Consider the following 17,004-nt stretch of genomic DNA (forward strand, 5'->3'; position numbering starts at 1 on the left):
TTACATAAGTAATACTTAAGAAAACCGAAACATTTTAATAAGACTACAAAATTAATCAACTGACTAATCTGTTCATTTAATACGTATGTACGCAGAAACAAAGTTGATTTCTAGACCTAGGGCAGGAATTACTTATAAAGTGTTTAATTGTTATTTGTCTGCAATTCCGATTGTGCTGTGAAAATATTTTCATAGCTGATTAATCACTATTATACTCCTTTTAGGAATATGACTATTTTCTTACTAACATGGATGAAGGTGTCAGGTTTATTGCATTGGATACTAATTATTCTGTTCCACATGTTCCATTGGTGACATTTGAAAACCATGTACCTAACTAGGAAAGTTTATAATTTGAAAACCAGTGTATTCAATTAGCAATTACCTATTACCCGAGAACACAGTAAACAGATAATTGAACGATGTTTCGAATGTCAGTTAATATCGGTGGGGCAGTTGTCTTTCTAAAATGTATGTACAGCGAACTGCAAAATTACATGGACATATTATGAATAAAATAATTCATAAAGTGTTCGTTCGTGTAATTTTGCAGCTGGGCGTATTTAGGTGTTCACTTGTAAGAATGTGTTTTTTGTGTTTCTTTGTATTATCTGTTTATAAGAAAACAGTTAAATATTCGATCTTACGTTCATATTTATCTAATAACAAAGTTTACAATTAACTTTTTACAAATTGGAAACTTTTAGAGGATATACCGTCATGTCAAATCTGTCATTAATAATCCTTCAATACTGAACAACCGTAAACATCTCAAACTTGAAAACTTGCCCGTTTGTTTCCGAACAATTAGAGGAAGTTGGCATTTGTTATTGACATTCATCAATAAGATAGGTATAGGTAAAAATATGAGAGCTATATGCCGGATGTCCGGTTCAAACAAAGCTCGGTGCGCAAAGCACTTCTTTCCCTCGACACTCATAGGTCGAGTGGGCCCGATGGAATCCCTGCGGTTGTGCTGAAGATGTGTGCTCCCGAGTTGGCACCGGTCTTAACGCGTCTTTTTCGGCTCTCTTACTCTTCCGGCGTAATCCCGACCTCGTGGAAGTCAGCTTTGGTGCACCCGATCCCTAAAAAAGGCGACCGCTCAAATCCATCCAACTACAGGCCAATAGCTATAACCTCCCTTTTCTCGAAGATAATGGAGTCCATTATCAACTGCCAGCTCCTTCGGTACCTAGAGGACCACCAGTTGCTTAGTGACCGACAATACGGTTTCCGTAGAGGCCGCTCGGCTGGTGATCTTCTAGTCTACCTGACTCATCGTTGGGCACAGGCGATCGAGACAAAGGGTGAAGCATTGGCTGTTAGTTTGGATATAGCGAAGGCCTTCGATCGCGTCTGGCACAAAGCACTTCTTTCGAAGCTACCATCTTATGGGCTTCCCTAGAGATTATGTGTATGGGTCAGTAGCTTTCTAGCAGACAGAAGCATAAAGGTCGTGAATGCTGGTGTCCCCCAAGGCTGTGTGCTATCACCCACGCTATTTCTTCTGCATATCAATGACCTGCTGCAAATCAGCGGAATTCATTGTTATGCTGATGATAGTACGGGTGATGCCTCTTACACCGGCCGCACCAATATCTCTCGGGAAAACGTCATCGAGAGCCGGAACAAACTTGTGTATGAAATTGAGACTTCCCTAAAAGAAATCTCTGAATGGGGTCGACTAAACTTAGTCCGTTTTGCCAAGACACAGGTTTGCGCGTTTACCGCAAAAAAGTTAGAGTTTGTCGTATCACCTCGTTTTGAGAGCACTCCCCTGACTGCCGCAGCGGCGTCGGCGTCGACATTTCGAGTGAAGTCCAGTTCCATCAGGTGATCCGTTTCTCTCTCGTTTGCCTCCTATTTCAATCAATCAATCAATCCCCTGGCTTTTATCCCTATTCGGGGTCAGCCCTCCCGATACTTTTCATAACCCCCCCCCCCCCCTATTTCATAAAAAAAAAACTAACTTCTCACAGTGTCTTTTATTTTCGTAACTCAATAAGTATAAGTCTAGCTAAATGGTAGAAAAGTGACAAATGACTTATCATTGCAGTAAAATTATAAAACAAACACGAAACTGAGAAAAAATTTCAAGAGGTAATGATAATGGTATTTAGTCTGATACAAAATCCATACTATCCATACTAATATTATAAATGCGAAAATGTGTCTGTCTGTCTGCCTGTTACCTCTTCACGCTTAAACCGCTGAACCGATTTAGTTGAAATTTAGTATAGAGATAGTTTGACTCCCGGGGAAGGACATACGGTAGTTTTTATCTCAGAAGTCATCCTTTATGGGGGTGAAAAGGGGGATGGAAATTTGTATGGGAAATCAATAACCGCTGAACCGATTTAGATGATATTTGGTAGGGAGATAGTTTGAAATGTGGGTAAATATATAATAGATTTTATCCCCGAAATCATTCCTTAAGGGTGTAAAAAGAGGGATGAAAGTTTGTATGTGGGAAACAATAATTTCTTAAGTAGGGAATAAAACTCAATATTCTAATAATAATTACACACAGACGAAGTCGCGGGCAAAAGCTAGTGTAATTATAAAGTAACATTAAATTTTTCAACTTAACGATCAAAATAGGTACGATTTGATTTTTCATACAATTTGTAAGCGCCTGGCTGTTGGAAATTTCGATCACCCTGTTATTAAAATTAAGGTTTAAAATTACCGTATGGGTCAGATTACGTTTAAAACGTCATATAATATTCTAGCACTAGCATAACACTTTATAATATATTTAAAAAACATGTAGCAACGCTAACCTTGTTACACATGTTTTAAACGTTTTATGACGCTCTATAAAAATGACCAATTTTTACACTTGTTTAATGTAGCAGAATTGTCCTGAGACATCACAGTATGGGATTTTGGAAAAAGTTAAACTAATTTAAAATTTACATCAAAATAAACATATTATTTTATGATATGACAACAGTATGTTTGTATGCACGCTACTTCTCTTTTTTTTAATATTAAATTATTTCTTTATTATAACAGAAGCAGCATTAGCTTTTCCGTTCAACTACAACTTTGAGCGACGATGACCCTTTTAACTTTAACCCTACATTGTACAATGGCATCTATGTGTAATAGTCATATAGCCCTATATAAATATAGGGCTTCTATGAGCTTCTAAATACGGGGTATTTTCTGAAACACAAGACACGGACATGGCATGAAACATTGTTAAATATTTCCTGCTCATTAACCATAAACATTATGTGTTGTCACGCGAAGATGAAAGTTGCCCTTTAAGTAGACAAAATAAAGTATATTCAGAAAATACCTAATAAAATACCGTACAAGCCAATATTGCCTCTGGAAATGTAAAATAACCATAAGCAGAATTTATTCACATGGTAATATTATGAAAATTCTTTTCCTGTACGTCAGTTATCTAAAAACTTTTGCTTTCAAACATTAATCTTAAGAAAAAGTAAAACCTATTTCAAACGGGAAAAAATAAAATATTATCTCGTTTTATATGCGCTAGCAAACTGATACGTTTGAAGTCGGTGTTAAGCCAAATCTTAAAAGCGTCGTTGCCGTCAAACGGAATGCCAACCATTGGTATAGTTTGATAAGAACAAAAGAACCAGTATTGTAACTATTTAGCTTGGCACCGACTTAAAACGTATCAGTTTGCTAGCGCATATAAAACGAGATAATATTTTAAATTTTTCCCGTTTGAAGTCGGTTTTACTTTTTTTTAAAGATTAATTTTATTTTTCCATTTTAGTGTTTCTTCATCTGGCCAAACTGTCACTAAAAATGTTTGCACTTCGGGTAAGTTTCAAGGTCTGGATCTAAGCTATCAAGATTATAGGAGTTGGACCTCATGGAACCCGTTGTCAGAACTAGACCTTAACACAATTACATGTTCCTTCAGAACTTACTTAATTGTGCTTAACAAATATAACGAAGAGGACTTAAATCGCCAAAATTGAAATATGCGTTGTTAAAGAGTCCCATTTTGGTCATCATCAGTAGTTCCACTTCATCATATGGTACTGTTTTGGATGAGTGCTTGGTTTGTTGATGAAAATAGTAAAACCGATATATATACATGCCTATAAGATTTGAGGCGTTCCCTGGAGCCCTAATGGATCCCTTCATCAAAACTGGGTTTTTATGAAAACGAGACCAACTACGGACTATATACATTCAAACAAAAAAATAATTTTCCAAATCGGCTCAGAAAAGGCGGAGTGCACAGTGCGGATGGTGCAACTGGCACTAAGTCCGCCTTTTGTACGATAAGTTTTTCTTTTGTGCAATAAAGATTAAATATATAAGTTAATAAATATTTAATACTAGATACCACTTACGTTGCTCTATATCGACGATAACGATATCATCGCCGTAAGCGCAGGCATTAGTATATTTATGTCCATATTTAACTTAATTGGGTTGCACAAGTGTACCTACAGTAAACATGAATGAATGAATTAAAGCATTTATTTCGAATAACTATTGACGTATACAAGTTGTTAAAAAAAGTAGACATACGTGCCTAATGTTAGTACCTACTTAACTATTATATACCTACGTAAAATTATATATTATGTAGGTATATTACGTATTATGACAGTCTTAAATAATAATTAGATATAATGTAAAATGTAGTTTCAATTATATTCAAATAATGTTGAAAATTATTAGAACATAATTATTATACATTTTATTGTTCTAAATACACACTCTTAATAAAAGAAAAACCAGCATTATCGTAGACAAAGGTATTCCAATTGTAGTGACGTACTCGTATGTAACATAACAGCACAAAATTACAGAGTGATCTAGTTACAAAGTACGCGGCTTAATGTTTTCTTTGTCAAGTGACGCTAGTGTGCTACACCAGGGATAACATACTTAGTTACCATTTTTAGTGAATATACCGTTCTTAATAAAGGGTTCAGCTAGCAGACTTTTTCAAAAATCGTAGTTTTTTTAGATTATGATCTAAAAAAACCTAAAAAGACCTCAAGATTGCTATTCATATTTTTGGCAACCGTATCATAATACGTTACTTTTTCTAGTATCTTCATTGATTTAAAACCTGATGAAACAACTTTCGCTTGATAGAAAAAAAATCGCGCACCTAGGCCCAAAACGCACCATTAAAATTTGTCACTATTTTTTCACAAAAGCTATTAGCAGGAAAATTGCTTATAAAATAACTAATGAATTACTTTTTTTGTTAAAAGTAACTCAGTGCTCAGCGAGCTACGTTTGGACGAGGACCGGAACTCACGGCGCCTTAAGCCAAGTCGTGCCATCAAAAGATGGTGACATTGAAACTTAACCACAGAACGTGTACTTAACCTTAATTATAGACCGAAGCTACGGGTAAATCTGTGCATTTGGAGTTCTTTCATGTGAAAATTAGTATCATGTGACATCAGACATGATACATGTCTGATGGGATTTTAAGGCAATATTTGGTTCTTGGGGGGGTATGAAGTTAGAACGTCTTAAAGTGGCTAAGCACAATGCTTGAAAAAAATTAACAAGGAATATTTTGAAAATTGTTTTTAAGAACCATAAAGGAGATTTGGTGCTGTTATATTTATAATTTCGCATAAGTTGTTTGCAGAAATCGCGAAGCGTCTGGTTGACGTAACTGGTGACCGAAGAGCTGGCGGCTTTCTCGCACAACGTATCAGCATTGCGATACAGCGGGGAAATGCCGCCAGCATCCTTGGTACAATGCCTCAAGGGCCTATTTTAGATTTAAGCTAGTTATTAATTTCGTTTACGTAGTACCACTGTATATATCTTGTATGTAAATAAATTTGTGATTTCGGTTATATTACGGTGTGTTCGTTTTGGCACTTTTGAGACGTAGCATCGCTACGAAATGCTACGTCGTAGCCCGTAGCTAGCTCACAGCTAACCGGAAAACCCGGCTACAACATTACCAGGCCAATTCGAGTTTTAGTAATTCGATCTGTTTCCAATATGATACTGATCTGTGAGTGTCAAAAGTGACATTTATTCAACCAAAAACGTCACTTTTGACACTGACAGATCAGTATCGTGTACGATAACTGCGGCTGCGCGCGCAAATTCATGCTGCAGTACAAGGATAGAGCTAGATTAGACCAAGAAAAGTCTGCAACGATTTTAAAATAACACTAGTTTGCACTGCGTGTGCTATCAAAATTGTTGCAGACTTTTCTAGGTCTAAATCTAATTATAAAAGCCTAAAATGGAATTCGGGTTTTATTAATTTGCTGTAGTAATCTACTGATACTGTATCTAATGATACTGCATGGCACAATATTACTCTTTAGGCATTCTACTCATACCAGTTGCTCTGAGAATAATAAATAAATAATAAATCAATATTATAGGAAAATTTTACTCAGATCGAGCTCTAGACCCACAGTAAGCTCAATAAGGCTTGTGTTTTGTGTGTAAGGCGCTAGACGACGATATAATGGAGTGTCCCGGAACTAAAGAGACAAATTTATTTTCAAAATATGAAATTGAAGGTAAACATTAAAAGTAATGATTTTGGTTGAAAGTAGTCACAAAGTTAATTAAGGTGTTAGTGTGTTAGTAGTTGTGTTGTTAAGATTGATACCGAATTTGCTCCTACGACAACTAAAAAAAAAAAAAAACTTAGATTTTTCGCGGCCAGTCACACTACAGCTCTTCAGGATTTTGCAGCCACTCCTTTTGCCATACAAAGTATTTCCTAAACAAATTGGCTTTTGGTACAATTTTTTGGTCCTAAGTCACATCTATACGACTGAATGGAAGTTAATGAATGGTTGTACGGAAATGTTTCCTTCATAAGCATCATTGGGATTCGCCGGAACATAGGTTCAATCGTCAATAAATCGTTGAGTATTTTTTTGAAACAAGTAATTAATTAATGTACATATATATAAAAAGCATGTTTGTAGGGTTAATAATGATAGGGTTAATATTGTATAATTTTAATTTTGAATTTTTATTAATGTTATTTTATATTTATTTTCATTTTTTATTTTTCTTTTTGTAATTTTTGTAATGTGTTAAAATATGGGTATGTAAGACCTGAAATAAATGATTTTTATTTATTTATTTTATTTATTTTTTCAGCTAACTTTTATAAACTTATTAGTTACCTCTTTTGGCATGTTCCTCTTGGTCCTTTACATATCTAGAAGCAGTTTGTTGCACATATGGTTTTAAACCTAGATCGTTCTTATTTCATTCTGGCGACATACGACTTTGATACTTTTAATTTATCCGCAGCCACTCTGACGGACGTTAAAGAAGTCTTATCAAAAATAGATTTAACTCTGTTAATATTTTGAGGTACCGTGATTTTCCTATTTCTAACCGGAATCTTCTTTAAACGAATCTCACCCGTTTCTTCATAAAGTCTTATTATTCTTTATATACTAGTTTGTTTAGCTTTTCCTTGAATAATGTTATATCCTTTTTAGTATTAAACTCGTAAAATAAAGGCAATTTTGAATAATCCTATTAGCACGTGCTTCATACTCTGATCATTAATTTTGAAAAACTAATATGCAATAACGAAATTCCCGCTTTAAATTACAGATAACGAAGCCGTAGATGCAACGACACCAAAACTTTTCTTTTGTTTTAATAATACTTTCAGCCGGTAAGACTTTGAAAGTTGTCTCTTTACTTCTAGGACAGCCTTTAACTCAGGAACAAATACTTGTGATAAACACACAAATAAATGCCCTTACCGGGATTCGAACCCGGGACCTTCTGGTTCGTAGGCAGGGTCACTACCGACTAGGCTAGGAGGCCGTTCAATTAATATAATTAATTTTTAGTTTTTATCAATGTTATTTTATATTTTTCATTTTTATTTTCTATTTTTGTAATGTGGTAAAATATGGGTTTATAACACCTGAAATAAATGACTTTTATTTATTTATTTATTTATTTATTTAATACCCTATTAATATCAAATAGATGATATTTTTTTAAATGTTAATGATGTTTTTTTTTTTAATTTAAAAAACCGCAACCTGAATCGATGAATGAGCGAACAAACAAACGATACCCTAAAATGAAATTCAAGACCACAAAATCTACTACAAGCTTGCCACTGCAATAAAATGTTAGTGCAATAGTATTTTACCTTTTTACAAAAAAAAAACACGCTAAGATAATTTATTTATTAGTAATGTTAATCCTATGATTTAAAGAAGTAATTGTATTTATTTTATCATGTCAGCCGATAGACGTCCACTGCTGGACATAGGTATTGCCACTGCTGTATTTATTTATCATTACATAAACACAAACCGCCCTAATAAAAACATAAACGTCCGTGATTTTTAGTCGCAAAGCTGATATTGCACTTGCAACACTTCGGGTATTCATAACATTTGGTGCAATAATTTACGAACTGGAGTTAATAACAAGCTTAGATGTAATTAATACATTTAAGTTATTATTTAACTCTAAATAAGTATTCCTTTTTATCCTTAGGTGTATTCGCATCAACATTATTATCTTTGATGAAAAAAACACTAAGTGAAATCGTGAATTAAAGTTCTTTAGAAATGTCTTGATGTTAGTTGTCTGTTAAAAATAAATAAGAGTAAGCGACAAAAGTGTACCATTTTTTCAATAAAAAAAAACCTTATTTATCAATAGTGATGAAGCCAGTATAAAGAAGTATATTGCAAAAATGTTGGCAAAACCTGAAATGTTTACTTGACAGTGACATAAGTGACTTTGACACCTTTGACAGTGACGTATCTGTCGTAGATTTTTTGGTCTTGAATTCCAGTTTCAAGTTGAGATGCTAGTGCGTGAAAGATGCACTGTGAAATATTAAATCGATGTCAAGTTTATACTGCAGAAGAGATACAGTAACTAAGTACAAATACGGTACACAGGTTGAGGCAGTAAAAAGCGCTGGCAATTCTCGTGCTGGTTCACACCACTAGTAAACAACTTTATGTTCTACGAGTAAACTCATGCGACGAGCAGCACAACCAAGTACGCAAGTAAATCCCGGTACTTAGGTACTAGATTCTGTTTAATACAATGGGTATCTAGTTACGTAAAAGTTATGGACTTGTCTTGAGTTTTTATCACGACAAACTGGCGAGTAGTTTTCAGTATATAAAATTATTAGTGCCGTTATATCTGATGTCATCATCTCCTCCTAGCCGATTTCGGCCACAGCGACTGCATTCTACCGTCGGTGCGCTCTCAGGTGAAAAATTTTAATACTGATCTTTTCTTTGTTAAATGGACAACAGCCGTAATAGCATTAACTACCGTTCTGACATCTGAAATAAGTACTTTTAACGTCTTATTGCACAATCGGATTAAGTCTCACCTCGAAATCCTTCCAAAGATATGAAACTTGGTACGTATGTTAATTAAAGGTCTCTTTTTCATGTCCACACTATTTGACATTTGGGGACCTCGAGGAATCGCAGCCATCTTGGAAAATGTGTACCATCCTGGAGAAATTAGCGTTTTACTCTAAATATACGTACTCTATGAAAATATGGTGTAAAGCAACATTAAAGCTTATTAAATTCTACACAAAAAGTCCTAGATAACTTTGCGGAAAAAATACATCTTGTTATAGAAAATAATATTTGAATCCAGATTTAGCCCTTATACACTTTCAGGGGATATTCTCTTAATATGAAACTTGGAAGAATATGAATTCCACTTTTGTTTATACATTTGTACACGTTCTACTCCAATATCAACATTTTACTCGACTGCGACTTAAACAGAAAGTAGTGTTATGGGTTTAAATACTGAAAATCAGTACACCCTGTAGCTCAGGATACTGGACGGATTTATTAAAATGACATATCGGTAGATTCCTATTGCCCTTCACAACCTGTTTACGCCTGTCTTATTAAAGAAAAAATAATACAGCCGCCTTGAGAGGACGCCGAATAGTAAATCATATTTTAACTTCTAGCGCCTAAACTATTGAGTGGATTTTAATAAAATAGACACCAGTAGATCCATAATTGGTACACGAGTGCTATGCAATACAAATTTACTAAAATAAATGGAGGAAAAATGTGTAAAACTTAAAAATGTGACTACAAAAACAGATTTTAGGTCATAAATTGGGTTTAAACAATAGTGACAGTAATTAAATTTGACACCTACAATTTGAGGGATATGTTTGCGTGTCATAAAATTGGAGCTTCGGGGACCACGGGGATCAAACGCCATCTTGAAAAGTATGTCTTTTTTGATTTTTCTGTTTTTCTCGGAATATCTGTGTTTAATGTGAATACTGTGTATGGCGAAACAAAAGTTTATTAAGTTCTACACAAAAAAGGTATAAAACACCATATCCCTAAAACGGAGCTTTCTTCTAGAAATATGGCTCAGAACTCAAGATGGCGTTTGATCCCCGTGGTGAAGCTCCAATTTTATGACACGCAAACAGGGATCCCTGAAATTGTAGGTGTCAAATTTCATTACTGTCACTATTGTTTAAACCCCATTTTAGACCTAAAATCTGTTTTTGTAGTCACATTTTGAAGTTTTACACATTTTTCCTCCATTTATTTTAGTAAATTTGTATTGCATAGCACTCGTGCACCAATTATGGATCTACTGATGTCTATTTTATTGAAATCCACTCAATAGTTTAGGCGCTAGAAGTAAAAATATGATTTACTATTCGGCGTCCTCTCAAGCCGGTGTTATTTTTTCTTTAATAAGACAGGCGTAAACAGGTTGTGAAGGGCAAGAGGAATCTACCGATATGTCATTTTAATAAATCCGTCCAGTATCCTGAGCTACAGGGTGTACTGATTTTCAGTATTTAAACCCATAACCCTACTTTCTGTTTAAGTCGCAGTCGAGTAAAATGTTGATATTGGAGTAGAACGTGTACAAATGTATAGACAAAAGTGGAATTCATATTCCTCCAAGTTTCATATTAAGAGAATATCCCCTGAAAGGGTATAAGCGCTAAATCTGGATTCAGCTATTATTTTCTATAACAAGATGTATTTTTACCGCAAAGTTATCTAGGACTTTTTTGTGTAGAATTTAATAAGCTTTAGCTTTAATAAGCCTTACACCATATTTTCATAGAGAACGTATATTTAGAGTAAAACGCAAATTTCTCCAGGATGGTACACATTTTCCAAGATGGCTGCGATTCCTCGAGGTCCCCAAATGTCAAATAGTGTGGGCATGAAAAAGAGACCTTTAATTAACATACATACCAAATTTCATATCTTTGGAAGGATTTCGAGGTGAGACTTAATCCGATTGTGCTATTAGAGCATTTACAAATATCAATTACTTATCCTATAAGCCAGTTCATTTTAGCTATATTGGCACACGAAATATCACCCAATTTTATTTAGCCCTTTTTGTCCTTATTTGGAATGTTATTGATTTTATACGTTAAATATAAAATATCTTTACATAATAGTGCTTATATTAGGCAAGTAAACTACGAGTAGCAATAAAAGTTGACAGCATTATGTCCGACTCGTATTACTCTCACTGGTATAATCCCCGGGCAACTGTTCCCCATTGAAGTTAGAGATCAATTGTAGCCGCTAATCTTGTAATTTATTTGAGCCGAAACTTTGCGGACTTCGCGCGGAAGTGGCCAAAATACTGCCAAACTCTTTTATCAGCTTCATGTTGGAGCTTTACGCAAAACTTTGTGACGTGACACAAAAAACATAAAAATTTTCGGTCCCTGATCTTACATTGTTGAAATGCGATGCCTTATTAACAAATCGTCTTTTTCTTAAAATATCTTTGTGTGGTTTTAATATACTTACCTAATGATAACCTGAGTACTTTTACAATTATTAGTAGGTAGCAATGAAAAAGCCATTGTGTCTCAATTTACATAGGTACACGAGTCGTAAAAAATACGTTACCTTGGAAAGAGTTGGATTGTTGTCAGAATCCCAACAGTGATTGATTTCTAAATTATTATATGTAGTCAATATTAAATAAAGCTTGAAGCCGAAGTGATCGTTCCACTCTGCTTCCTTAAATCACTAACTTTAATCTGAGAACTATCCGGGAGTGGATTTAGCCTATTCTCTAAATTTCAATTTCAACTTTATCAAATTTAGGGTCATTCTCTGAGAATATGTCTGCGGGTGCATCTAATTGCCACGAACTTTTTAATACATTTTGTATGAAATATATGGGTCATGGCAATTAGACCGCAGACATATTTTTTGAGAATAACCGTTAACGATAACGCTGCTTTAATAATAATAAAACATCATTCGAAGAAAATACGTATAGTAGTTGTTAGTAACATATTAAAACAAAGCAAACAAACTTAAAGTTGAAGGTTAGTGTTATAGATTTTAACATTACTTACTCAATACAAGGCTAGTTGCTACCCCTTTCATTTGCCCAATCCAATGAGCGAGAATTGGGCTATCAGTGGGCTATCATATTAAATTTGTCAGCAATAACATTCAGAATACTGTTGTACTGTTTAACTTTGATTTGGTTCAAGTGTTTTTGATGGAGAAATACATATACACATACCTATATATGGTTACAGTGGAAGGTTGTATGGATAAATTGAAAGTATTTGACAATTTAAGCAAAGTCTGATTGCAAGGTTTGATGCACTGTACATTTCAAGCTACACCAGATGTCATGGCAATAAATAGTAACGACATACGTTCTTAAAGTCTAAGTGCAATGAGCGTCCCCGAAGCTGCTTTGGGGCAGTAAGTACCTATGCACTTTTGTCTCAGGCGATGCCGCTTGGCGCTATTGTTCCTTAGGTCAAACAAAGCTGATTTAGCCCGGTAGCCACGAGGTCGTGTCGTGGCTACCCCCCAAAAAGAGGGGGGGAAAGGGTCGGCTCCCCAGGTCCACTCTGTGCTAAATTTCTGCCTGCTCTTGGCAACTAGGGCAAGTTATACATTTTCGTATAATTTAGGGACGAGGAATTCATTTTTGAAAACTATGTGGCAAAGACCAAAATTTAGGGAATCAGTAGGACAACAACTTTAATATGCTGATTTATACATAAGTAGTTAAGTAGTAGTAGAAAACACAATTACCCTAATGAAGCCGCCACTGGACGGTCGACGCAGTCTTAAGGCTTGGCCAAACACAAGGCGCAACCGCCGCCCATGCTAACAGGTTAGCGACGTCAAACAGACTGCGTCCCGCCGGCCCCTTGCGTCCACGCGGCGCGGACGCGGCGCTGCGTCATGCCGTGTGTTTGGCCAAGCCTTTAGTCCCACAGTCCCACTTTACTATATTTGTATAATTACATTTTTGTCAGTCTATATTATAACTACATATTACGTTGAATTGCTATCAAACTTTATATTAACAACACGTGTTTCAAATTACCTACATAGCGTGTAAACCAAACAACTGAACACGACCCCGACGAATTTTAATTACTTTTAAAGTAGGTAGGGGGAAGTCCCGTAAAAACGGACGACATATAGTGCCAAACAAACGTACTATCTCGGCAACTAACAACGCCAGCAATTAAAGGATAAGTAAAAGTGGCGCGGGGGGATGTACCAATGTCAAGAAACGGGATGCACATTGCTTATGAAGCGCGCAGCGACTGTGTGGGAGCGTTTTTTAGTGTTTTTGTAGGGAAGGCGCTGCGTCGCATAAGTTTCGGGTTAGTCATGGTTTCGGCCTATTTTTTGTGTTCAGCTGGATGTGTTTATTTTTAATAAACTCACTAATCACTCAAATTTCGTAATCTATAAGTTTTTTTACATAATTGAAATAGTTGAGGTAGAAATAAATAATTGTAATGATTTCCTAACTAAATAAACAAGTGAAGAGCGAAGTTAAAGAGGAGAAAAACAGGAGCTATTAGGTGAAAAAGCCCGAAGTATGTTTAGACTATGACGAAGACTGGATACCGTGCTCCAGTTGCCATGGCTGGGCGCACGAAGCCTGTGTTTGACATTCTAGAATGATCAGAAGATTATATTTGTGATCGGTGTCAAGTTAGACATTTGCTGATCAACAGATTTTTCAGCTAGCCAATTTTTGCGGATCAGTTAAATTGTAATCCAGAATGAAATAATCCGCTTACACACTGATTACTTAACAAAATTTGATTAGTAGTGGATCGCTTACTGCTGCTCAAATAATTAATTTGCCAACCAAATCAAATTAGAGCAGCTCAGTTAATTGCGAACTAGTTTTGAAATACTTGCTAACCTTAAGTTGCTGACCAAGTATACATTTTGGCTGACCAAATATTTATTTTTATATTTTAATAATATTTTGCAGATCGATTAAATGACACCCAAAACACACAAACATGCAAAAAACATTTTTTTTGCCGAATTTGGCCAAAAGTTATTTAACATTTTTATGCTCCTTATGACCTATTGCGTGGTTAAAGCTGTCGGGTGAGTCGAGCCCACGATGTCGGTTCAGAAATGATGGAGTTCTGAGGCAACATACATTTAATAAAAAAATAAAGTAGAATTGATAACCTCCTCCTATTTTAAAGTTGGTTAAAATATAAGGGCCGCCTTTTAAGTCTTGTCGTTTGCAAATCTCTCGCAATTATTTAAAAAAAACTACCATCGTATCAAACTATTTGAATTAAGAATTCAAAAACAAATAAACGAATTGATTGACCGAACCGTTTTAGTACAGCGTCGAGTCAAAGTAGACAAGTCAGTTGTGAAAATGGAAATTTCATAGGAAAATTTTCGTGCGATAATTTTCTACATATAACTTAAAATGAGGGTTAATGCGACGTCAGTGCTTTAAAGAGCTGACTACTAGCTGTTTTCATTGACAAAGCATCATGCCTTCTGACTGTGTAACGCAGGTATTTGTAATTTTAACGCGATGGCTCCAGTCTCAGTGACAGACTGGGGGAGGTCGTCCGAAATCCACGAAAAACCAGGAAACCATTGAGGCTGTACGGCAGCTATTCGTCAAAGATCGCCATGTGATATACCGCGACATAGAAGCTTCTATAGGCATTTCAGGGACAACCATTTAAAAATCTAACATGGAGCTAGGCGTAAAAAATATATATCTCGCTTAAAAGAAGAGGCGGTAGACGTATACAAAACGGCCATTTGGAGCCCCCACTTCAGAGTGGAATAAGTGGTTTCAAAACTGGATCGACCGAATGAAAAAGTGTATTAAATATCACGGCGAGTTCCTAGAAAAACAATAAATAGTACTTAAGCTTTAAATTGTCTTTAGATTTTACAAACGACACAACTTAAAAGGCACCCCTCGTAGTTGCCAGATGTTGCTTTAAACATGCAAGTATAATATCGAGTCTCACGATGGTGATCGTCACAGATATGTATAAATAAACACAATTTACTAAGCTAACAAATTCGAAACTGATGTTACTATCGGTAATGAAAAACAAAATGGAATGTTACACAGGCAATTTCACAAAAAAATTTTCTAAAGATTATAATATTCGCTATGAATTATTTAACAGATTTTGGCGAAACATTTTAATTTCTTTTGAATATCAAATGTTCGGTCGTTGTTTTTGTTACCTCTTCGTTTATGGGGGATCGCTGTGTTTACATTATTATATGATAGCAGGAAGATGTTTTCATAAGGCGCTTATCGAAACATTGCGTACTTACCTACTTTATGTTATATTTTATTGCAAAGTGTTAGAGTATGTTCGTACTCAAAATTAAACTGTTGAAATGTATTCAAATGAAGCAAAGTTTACAAATTTGCATAACATTTTTGATGTGAAAAAAAAAACACGCTTTCAATTTGACACCTGATGTAGATGGCACTGTAAGAATGAGTACATTATGTGGTAATTCTGGTTGCCGTTTTTTGTCGTTTGACGATTGTGTGCAGGAGGCCAAATCGATCGTACATATTGACATCAAACAAATATATTTTTGTTATCATTCGCCTGTACGTCTCGCTCTCGCTAATACATACTGTACGAACAAGTATCTCAAACCATTTGGCGCCGTACAGCGTCATCTGCTTCAGCCGTCAAACTCGGTGTCACGATGCTTTCTTAGACTTACTTTATCTCTCTTTTAGGCAAGTGAGGCGTATACATTATACAGGTATTCTACACACACACACACACACACACACACACACACACACACACACACACACACACACACACACACACACACACACACACACACACACACACACACACACACACACACACATACACACACACTCTCTCTCTCTCTTGTTATATCTCCAGTGTCAATATGTGAAAAAATATTGTGTGGTTTTAGGAAACCACGATGCAAGTGAAACTTTTTTCAGATTGTATTTAACGATTTCGAAAAATTCTATATTTTAGTGAATATTATCGGTGCAGTACGGTGCGGTGGTTTCTTCCTGATTGGCGCGGAGATGGCGCGGAGTCGCGGGCGCGTCAATCAGGAAGAAATGCTGCGTACTGCACCCATAACGCGCCGCCAAGTGGGGAAGCGGTCTAAGATAATATTAAGAGCAGGTATAAGTACCAAGTAGGTTGAATCCACCGCTTGCAGCTTCTGACTCTATATCCATTTTCTTTGCAATAGTTAGGTATCACATTAGGAGAATTTCGGGTAATATCGCCACGCCATGCTCTGTATCGCCACGCCGTACACAGTTTGCTCCAGAAATTCTTTAAAATTAACACATGAGTAACACATGAGTGGTACTTAGTAGTAATAGTAGTAGTAATCAATCACTTTATTGTACACAATTGTCTTTATGAATTAGTACATTTTATACAGTAAATACTCTCTACAAGTAAAGACTTCCTCCATATCCTTCCATTTCAAGTATCTCTATCCTTTGCCTTTGTAATGCAGTCATTTCCAGCAGCTCTATCTCGTCTGACCACTTCTCTCGGTCATCCATCAGTTCGTTTAGCGAGTGGTGAACGGTGCACGTAGTTACTTTATTTGCCCATTTATCCTTACTCATTCGTGCCATGTGGCATGTGGCCTTCCGACTTCCATTTTAGTTTTTTACAGTGTTGTAAGGCGT

At 35.7% G+C, this 17,004-nt stretch overlaps 1 protein-coding gene and 1 long non-coding RNA gene across 2 annotated transcripts in view; one reads left to right on the forward strand and one right to left on the reverse strand.

The window, feature by feature from the left end:
* The window catches only part of LOC134746679 (uncharacterized), a 368,384-nt gene that overhangs the window by 44,139 nt on the left and 307,241 nt on the right, over window positions 1-17,004 (reverse strand). The window lies entirely within an intron of this gene.
* LOC134746480 (tachykinins-like) overlaps window positions 1-17,004 on the forward strand; it is a 96,307-nt gene that overhangs the window by 435 nt on the left and 78,868 nt on the right. The window lies entirely within an intron of this gene.

The sequence above is a fragment of the Cydia strobilella genome, chromosome 1 (genome assembly GCF_947568885.1).
Source record: "Cydia strobilella chromosome 1, ilCydStro3.1, whole genome shotgun sequence".
NCBI classification, from domain to species: Eukaryota; Metazoa; Arthropoda; class Insecta; order Lepidoptera; family Tortricidae; genus Cydia; species Cydia strobilella.